This window comes from Amblyraja radiata, unplaced genomic scaffold, assembly GCF_010909765.2.
Source record: "Amblyraja radiata isolate CabotCenter1 unplaced genomic scaffold, sAmbRad1.1.pri scaffold_723_ctg1, whole genome shotgun sequence".
NCBI classification, from domain to species: Eukaryota; Metazoa; Chordata; class Chondrichthyes; order Rajiformes; family Rajidae; genus Amblyraja; species Amblyraja radiata.
This window is the reverse complement of record NW_022630740.1, coordinates 34,064-42,500: the sequence shown is the minus strand read 5'-3', so window position 1 is coordinate 42,500 and position 8,437 is coordinate 34,064. Positions and strand designations below refer to the sequence as shown.

The 8,437-nt window shown below is 45.4% G+C and overlaps 1 long non-coding RNA gene across 1 annotated transcript in view; it reads left to right on the top strand.

Annotated features, from left to right (window-relative positions):
* The window catches only part of LOC116970316, a 23,128-nt gene extending 15,465 nt beyond the window's left edge, over positions 1 to 7,663 (top strand). Inside the window, exon 3 of the long non-coding RNA XR_004411102.1 lies at positions 7,651 to 7,663. This is a non-coding gene — a long non-coding RNA (uncharacterized LOC116970316). The remainder of the gene's footprint in view (positions 1 to 7,650) is intronic.
* The last annotated feature ends 774 nt before the right edge of the window (positions 7,664 to 8,437 follow it).

The window sequence follows — 8,437 nt, the reverse complement described above, 5'->3', positions numbered from 1 at the left end:
AGATTTTGCTGAAACACAATGCAGCTTTGGCTGAAACACAATGCAGCCTTTGCTGAAACACAATGCAGCTTTTGCTGAAACACAATGCAGCTTTTGCTGCAACAAACACACACACATTTACCAATTCTGTAGAATTATTCAACATCTCGTGCACTCCGTCTTCAGCAGGCAGCGCCATCTTACCTCCGACCGGAAATGACGTCATCGCCGACATCTTGCCTCAGACCGGAAATGACGGCATCGCCGCCGGGTTCCCGGACACCGGAAATGACGTCATCGACGCCATCTTGCAACCGCCAAAATCACAAAATGAGCGCCAATTTTAAATTTAAACACAGTTCTGGTCCAAATAAAAAGCTTTAATCCGCCTGAAAACGTTGGAACAAATGCATTTCAATTTACATAAACATTTCAAAGACAATACAGACATCATGCTTTGGTCACCTGAAAACGGGTGCAATCATTTTAAAACCCAAGAGAAACAAATTTGGAAACGCTTTTTAACAATAACAAATGCTTTTTATTTTCAATACACATTTCAAAGACAATATAGATAGACAAATATACAAATGCATTCCATGTTCAATACACATTTCAAAGACAATATAGATAGACAAATATACAAATGCTTTTTATTTTCAATACACATTTCAAAGACAATATAGATAGACACATATACAAATGCTTTTTATCTTCAATACACATTTCAAAGACAATATAGAGAGACAAATTTACAAACTCCTTCCAACAAAATGCCAAGAAACTTCAGACCATGGTGAATGGTGAACAACACACATATCAGTTGGCTGAAAAAGCATATGCAGGGGACTCACCTTGGAGTAGAGTTGCAGCTCAGAGAGCCGGGACCCTTTCACTTCGTGGTCCGCAAGAAAGTTATTGAAGCAGGGCACTTCCGGGTTTTATAGCCCCTCCCTCCCCCTGCTGCCAGCGGGGGCAGCAGAGAGAATGGGGAATGTTGTAAAAACATTAATATCTCTGTCATGTTTCATCGACGGGAAAACTCCTCGGCACACATGCGGCGGAGGGGGGGCTCTGAGCGAGGTGGCCAAAAATAACGGCCGTAGGTGGCGCCGTTCTCTCTGAAATCGCAGCACAGATCGCCAAAAGCGGTCAAGAAGAGAGTTTTAGCAATATAGATATTCACACACACATATATTCACACACACATATACATATATATTCACACACACGCATATATATTCACACACACACACACACACACATATATTCACACACACACATATATATATTCACACACACACACACATATATTCATACACACACATATAAATATTCACACACACACACACACACATATTCACACACACACACACACACATATTCACACGCGCACACACACACATATATATTCACACACACACACACACATATATATATTCAAACACACAAACACATATATATTCACACATACACACACATATATATTCACACACACACACATATATATATTCACACACACACACACATATATATATATTCACACACACACATATATATATTCACACACACATATACATATATATTCACACACACGCATATATATTCACACACACACACACACATATATTCACACACACACATATATATATTCACACACACACACACATATATTCATACACACACATATACATATTCACACACACACACACACATATTCACACGCGCACACACACACACATATATATTCACACACACATATACATATATATTCACACACACGCATATATATTCACACACACACACACACATATATTCACACACACACATATATATATTCACACACACACACACATATATATATATTCACACACACACATATATATATTCACACACACACATATATATATGTTCACACACATATATATGTTCACACACATATATATATATACACACACACACACACACACACACATATATATATATATTCACACAAACACATATATATATATTCACACACACACATTCACACACACAACACTAAAATACACTGTGCAAAACGAATATTCAAATCCTGCTGTAGAGTCTTTTGCTGAAAAAAATGCTGCTTTTAAATAACGACCAACAAACACAGACTTACCATAGAGAAAGCAGCCGAATATTTGAACGAATCTTCAAATCCTTTTGTAGTCTGTGGCTGAAACACAATGCTGCAACAAAATGCAGCTTTGGCTGCAACACAATTGCAGCTTCTGCTGAAACACAATCCAGCTTTTGCTGAAACACAATGCTGCAACACAATGCAGCTTTGGCTGAAAGACAATGCAGCTGTTGCTGAAACACAATGCAGCTGTTGCTGAAACACAATTGCAGCTTTTGCTGAAACACAATGCAGCTTTGGCTGAAACACAATGCAGCTTTTGCTGAAACACAATGCAGCTTTTGCTGAAACACAATGCAGCTTTTGCTGAAACACAATTGCAGCTTTTGCTGAAACACAATGCAGCTTTTGCTGAAAGGCAATGCAGCTTTTGCTGAAACGCAATGCAGCTTTTGCTGAAACGCAATGCAGCTTTTGCTGAAACACAATGCAGCTTTGGCTGCAACACACACACAAACATTTACCAGTTCTGTAGGTTTATTCAACACCTCGTGCATTCCGCATTCAGCAGGCAGCGCCATCTTACCTCCGACAGGAAATGACGTCAACACCGCCATCTTGCCTCCGGCCGGAAATGACGTCATCGCCTCCGGGTTACCGATAACCGGAAATGACTTCATCGCCGCCATCTTGCAACCGCCAAAATCACAAAATGAGCGCCAATTTTAAATTTAAACACAGTTCGGGTCCAAATAAAAAGCTTTTCGGCCGCCTGAAAACGTTGCAACAAATGCATTTCAATTTGCATAAACATTTCAAAGACATTACAGACAGCATGCTTTAGTCACCTGAAAACGGGTGCAACCATTTTAAACCCAAGAGAAACAAATTTCCAAACGCTTTATAACAATAACAAATGCTTTTTATTTTCAATAGAAATTTCAAAGACAATATAGATAGACAAATTTACAAATGCATTTCATGTTCAATACACATGTCAAAGACAATATAGATAGACAAATTTGCAAATGCATTTCATGTTCAATACACATTTCAAAGACAATATAGATAGACAAATATACAAATGCGTTACATGTTCAATACACATTTCAAAGACAATATAGATATACAAATATACAAATGCATTTCATGTTCAATACACATTTCAAAGACAATATAGATAGACAAATATACAAACTATTTCCAACAAAATGCCAAGAAATTTCAGACCATGGTGAATGGTGAACAACGTACATATCAATTGGGTGAAAAAGCACATGCAGGGGACTCACCTTGGAATAGAGCCGCAGCTCAGAGAGCCGTGACCCTTTCACTTCGTGGTCCGGAAGAAAGTGATTGAAGCAGGAGGCTTCCGGGTTTTATAGTCCCTCCCTCCCCCTGCTGCCAGCGGGGGCAGCAGAGAGAACGGGGAATGTTGTAAAAACATGAATATCTCGGTCATATTTCATAGACGGGAAATATCCTCGGACCACATGCGGCAGAGGGGGGCTCTGAACGAGGTGGCCAAAAATGACAGCCGTAGGCGGAGGCGTTCTCTCGGAAATCGCAGCACAGTTCGCCAAAAGCGGTCAAGAACAGAGTTTTAGTAATATAGATAGATGGTAAATTGCAGCTCAGTAAAATGGCGTCATGTCCTACCCATGTCATACTACGCTTTTTCCGCATAGTGGTGCATCTTGCTCTGCTCTATAGGGGGATTGCACGTAATGTCACTGGGTCATCTTAGCTGTGAAGCGGGTACAATGTGGGCTGTAGAAGAAACTCTCGTCTTGCTCTTGAGTGTGAATCAAACAGCCCAGGGTTCTCCCTCTATTCATTGCCCAATGCGCCAGTGTCAGTCTGTTGGGGGGGGGGGGGGGCAGTACTTGGTCCGAGAAGGAGAATCAATGTGTGTGGAGATGCGTTCAGTGGGGCAAAGCAGACAAAAGCAGTGGGTCTGCCAGGGAAGTTCTGTTGGTGTATTTTGTGGAGGCGATATAACCTGGCACTGCGGATCTGGAGACTGTTGAGGGAGATGGTCAGGGATGATGAGATCAGAAGTAGTTTGGGAGATGATGTCGTGTTGATCGTCTGTGGGGTCATGGTGAAGGGGTAGCTATGAGGACGTGACCGAGAGATGCCACGGTGGAGGTCAGACTGCCTGGCTACATTTGGCACCTCCTTTGCCGGCGGGCTTTAAAACATGTTTGTGGTTTATTGCTGAGTGAGCTACTGATGGGGGGAGTTTTGAGTGAGGGTAGTCGAGATGTCGCCAAGGGTAGACACAAAATGCTGGAGCAATTCAGCGTGTTAGGCAGCGTCTCTGGTGAAAATGGATATGTGACGTTTCAGGTAAAGCACTATATCAATTTGTTCCAGAGATGCTGCTTGACGTGTTGAGATGCTCCAGCATCCTTGGGTCCAGGTCTATAGCTGCCTGACAGTGGAAACACGGGTGGACAGAGTGGTATTTGGAGCACTGTGTACATTTTTGGTCGCCTAGTTTTTGGAAAGACATGGATGTTTTGAGCGAGAGCAGAATAGTTTACTAGTAGGCTGTCTTGATTAGTCAGCATTAGGTACAAGGCAAGGTTGAACAAACTTGGATAGTTATCGCTGGAACTTCAGCAGCTGAGGAAGAACTGATAGCACAATATAAAATAACGTGGGACATAGATAAGTCACACAGTCAAAACTTTTTCCAGAGTGTAAATGTCAAGATCTAGAGACCTTTTAGCTTTAAAGTGAGGTCATGTTTAAAGGAGGTGTGCAGGTTAGGTATTTGCACAAACTCGCCAGCCCACACGTACCACAACCCCACCCCCCACACTCCTCATACCACACGCACTCACTTCACACACACATAATCCCGCATACTTGCCCGCCGTCACACACATATACCTATTCCACCCCCCCCCCAAACACACACTCACCACCCACCCCCCCCACACACTATCCTACATCCACTGCACTCACACCCACACCCACGCACACGCGCAAACACGCGCACACCCACACAGACGCGCACACCTACGCACACGCGCGCACACACGCACACACACACACACCCACACACACATAATCCCACATACATGCCGCCACCACACACATTTACCTATTCCACCCCCCACACACACACACTCACCACCCCCACACACTCTATCCCACATCCACCGCACTCACATGCCCACTTCACACACACCCCCACACACACCACACACACACACACACACACACACCCACGCACACACATAAACATGCACACACACACGCACCCACACACACACACGCACACACACACGCACGCGCACACACACACACACATACACACACACACACACACACACACACACACACACACACACAATGCCCCAGCCACCACACGCCAATACCCATTACACCCCCCCCCACACACACACACAAACACACACACAACACCACTCCCGCCACACACTACCTGACTGGTCGTGGGAAACTTGATCACCCGGGAAAACGGACGTAGACACAGCATCAGGCCGAAACTCCCAGCTAAGGTAGTGACGGGATGTGTGCATTCAGCAGCAAGAGTGAGAGAATGAGACAGGAGCTCAGTCAGACGCACGGGATGAGGATATAATCCTTAAACGAATAAGGGAGAATATGTTTCATTTTACCGTGAGCTGACACTGGCAATGAACAACTACATCCGAATCTGCTCCTGTTTTTGACCTCATGTATTCCACTCCGTATCGACTTTGAGGATATTTAAATCGAGTTCAGTCGCATTGGGTCACAGACCGAATGACTGAGCGCTTGATATTAGGCAAAAAGATGCTGGGATTCTCATTTGCAAAGAATGCGACGTGATTTACCATTGGGCATTCAGTCGTCTGACCATATTTGTGGAGCGAGTCTGTGAAGAGACGGACCTGAGTCAGTGTGACAGCTGCGCCGGCGTAATCCCGCTCAACATAGGGTTAAGGGTTAGGGTTAGACCGGCAAACAGACCGCTCACCCTCGCGGATGCTGCGGTAAATCGCAGCTCTGCACCGGCAGTGGCTGGGGCTGCGAGCGGATTGGTGGGGAAGTTTGGTGGGGCAGTTTGGTGGGGCAGAAGAGATACTCGTGGCGGAATCGGAGGACACACCAGGGTCACAAATGTCATCTGTGGACCAGGTCACTGAGGATCCTCAGCGTGTCGGGGAGTGATTGAGGGGGGTGGGTGGGCAGATGGGCTGTAGAGGGCACGGATTCCTAGACACCGCGGCGCTGAATGCATTTTACAATCAGACTAAAGGGCGATTTCACCACGTGTTTGAACTGCTGCCTGAACTTAGTCTGGGTGACGGCGTAAAGAGCAGTGTTTGTGCAGCAACTGAGGGTCTGCAGCATGGCGGCCACTTCGGCAATGTTGATGTCCGGATGGTCCCAGCTAGGATTTAATGCAGCCAGTCTGAACCACACAACATGTATCGCACGGAGCGCCCACAACACGATGAAATTCCCCGAGATGACCAACAGTAAAATGAGGGATTTCCTGCGGCTCTCCATCTCCGGGTCACTGCAACTCTCCCCACTGCTGGGTCCCCGGAGTCTCCTGCGGGCTCTGCTCGCCACTAACACGTATCTGATGGTCGACGTGTTGAATACACCAATGAGGACAAATGGGATCACGGGGGTGATGATATACTGGAGAAACTCCCCGATTCCCCAGGCAAGTGACTTTCGAACACTGGGTGTATCATAACAAAACCAGGGGGCATTAAATAGCAAGTACCTTCCGCCCAACATAAAATACCAGAAGCAGTTCTTTAAACAGTTCAGCACGGTCACTGTCCCCAGAACCACCGCCGCCGTTCTCTCTGTGCAATAGTTTGTTTTCAGCGGTTGGCAACAAATGGCCACAAATCGATCAAAGGTGAAGGTGACGGTGAACCAGACAGAACAGTCGGTGACGGCGTAAAGGAAGAAGGCGTGGATATTACACATTCGGACATAGTACAGGAACTGAAATGCATCAAAGTCACCAATGGGAATCTGCCTCATTATCAGGTCGACAATAATAACCAGTAGATCGGCCGTTGCCATGGCGATCAGGTAGCGAGTGACACCTGTGGAGAGACCGCACTTTCCCCGGGACAGGACCACAATGGTCAGCGTGTTCACTGTAAGGAGGGAAGTAAACAGAGACATGACAGACAGCGGAAAAAGCAAACTCGGCAGATTCATCGAGGCGAGGTGCAAATCAATTGCACAATCCTGTTCTGGGATTCAGAGGTGTAGAAGATTTTCTATCAAGGCTGTCAGCTGGTGACAATTCAACGAAAACAAATACTTAAGGTACAATAACCTCATCGACTCGACTACTGAGCAGATGAGAAGCTGCTGTTACGAGGGTTCGCCTACAGAATCTGACCGGATTATGGCCATTACTCACTTCACCACGGGAGTTTAGCTCATTGGTTCACTGTGAATCTGGTTCAGTGTGGGCTGGAGAACAAACACTCGTCCTGCTCTTTACGTAGAGACGTTGTGTTAGTGTGAATCAATCAGCCCAGGGTTCTCTCTCTATCCATTGCCCAATGCGCCAGTGTCTGTCAGTCTGTTGGGGACAATAATGGTTCCGATACGGAGCATTACGCACACACAGTGACATTGGGCAAACTGGACCAGATCCCGGCAGGAACCGCTTGCTTCAGTCGCACCTCGGAGGTGGAGGGAGGGAGGCAAAGAAAAGCGTGTCGGTATCTCAAGGTTGCATTAAACGTGTAAAACCCTGTAAAACATGTAAAACTCCTATACATCAGTGTATTGTTGCAGCGGGCAGTTTCGACAGCTGCATATAGATCGCCAGGCGCACGGCAGCAGCGAATGGCACCAGGATAATTAATTACAGGAACTGGAAAGGCGTTGACGATTGTTTCCCGTTTTAATAACATTAGCTGTGGACATGGTAGCAATGTAAAAATATCATGTATAAAGGGTAAGCAACACGGTGATGAACAGCGGGAAACCCATGATCTCCACAATCAGACAGCGTCATCACATTACCCGTTGCTCAATCGAAGATTGTTTAAATAGAACACATCATGAATTGTCTGAGCTACAGACATTTATACCGTTCCCGTAACAGTCGCTTCTCACCTATTGTTGCTCGGGAATTTAGACAGAGACTTACCTGGAAGAGCAACAAGGGCTATTATGGGATAAAAGACAACCTGAATATTCATGATTAACAAATAGATCCGAACACTTAAGCTGTACCCAGACCCAAAAATATCGTCAGCCGAATGGAAGATACTCTTCTCCATCGCAGTAACTTCCCAGTCTACAGTTTTCAGAGACCGATCCAGTTGTGTAACACCGCACTCACTGTTC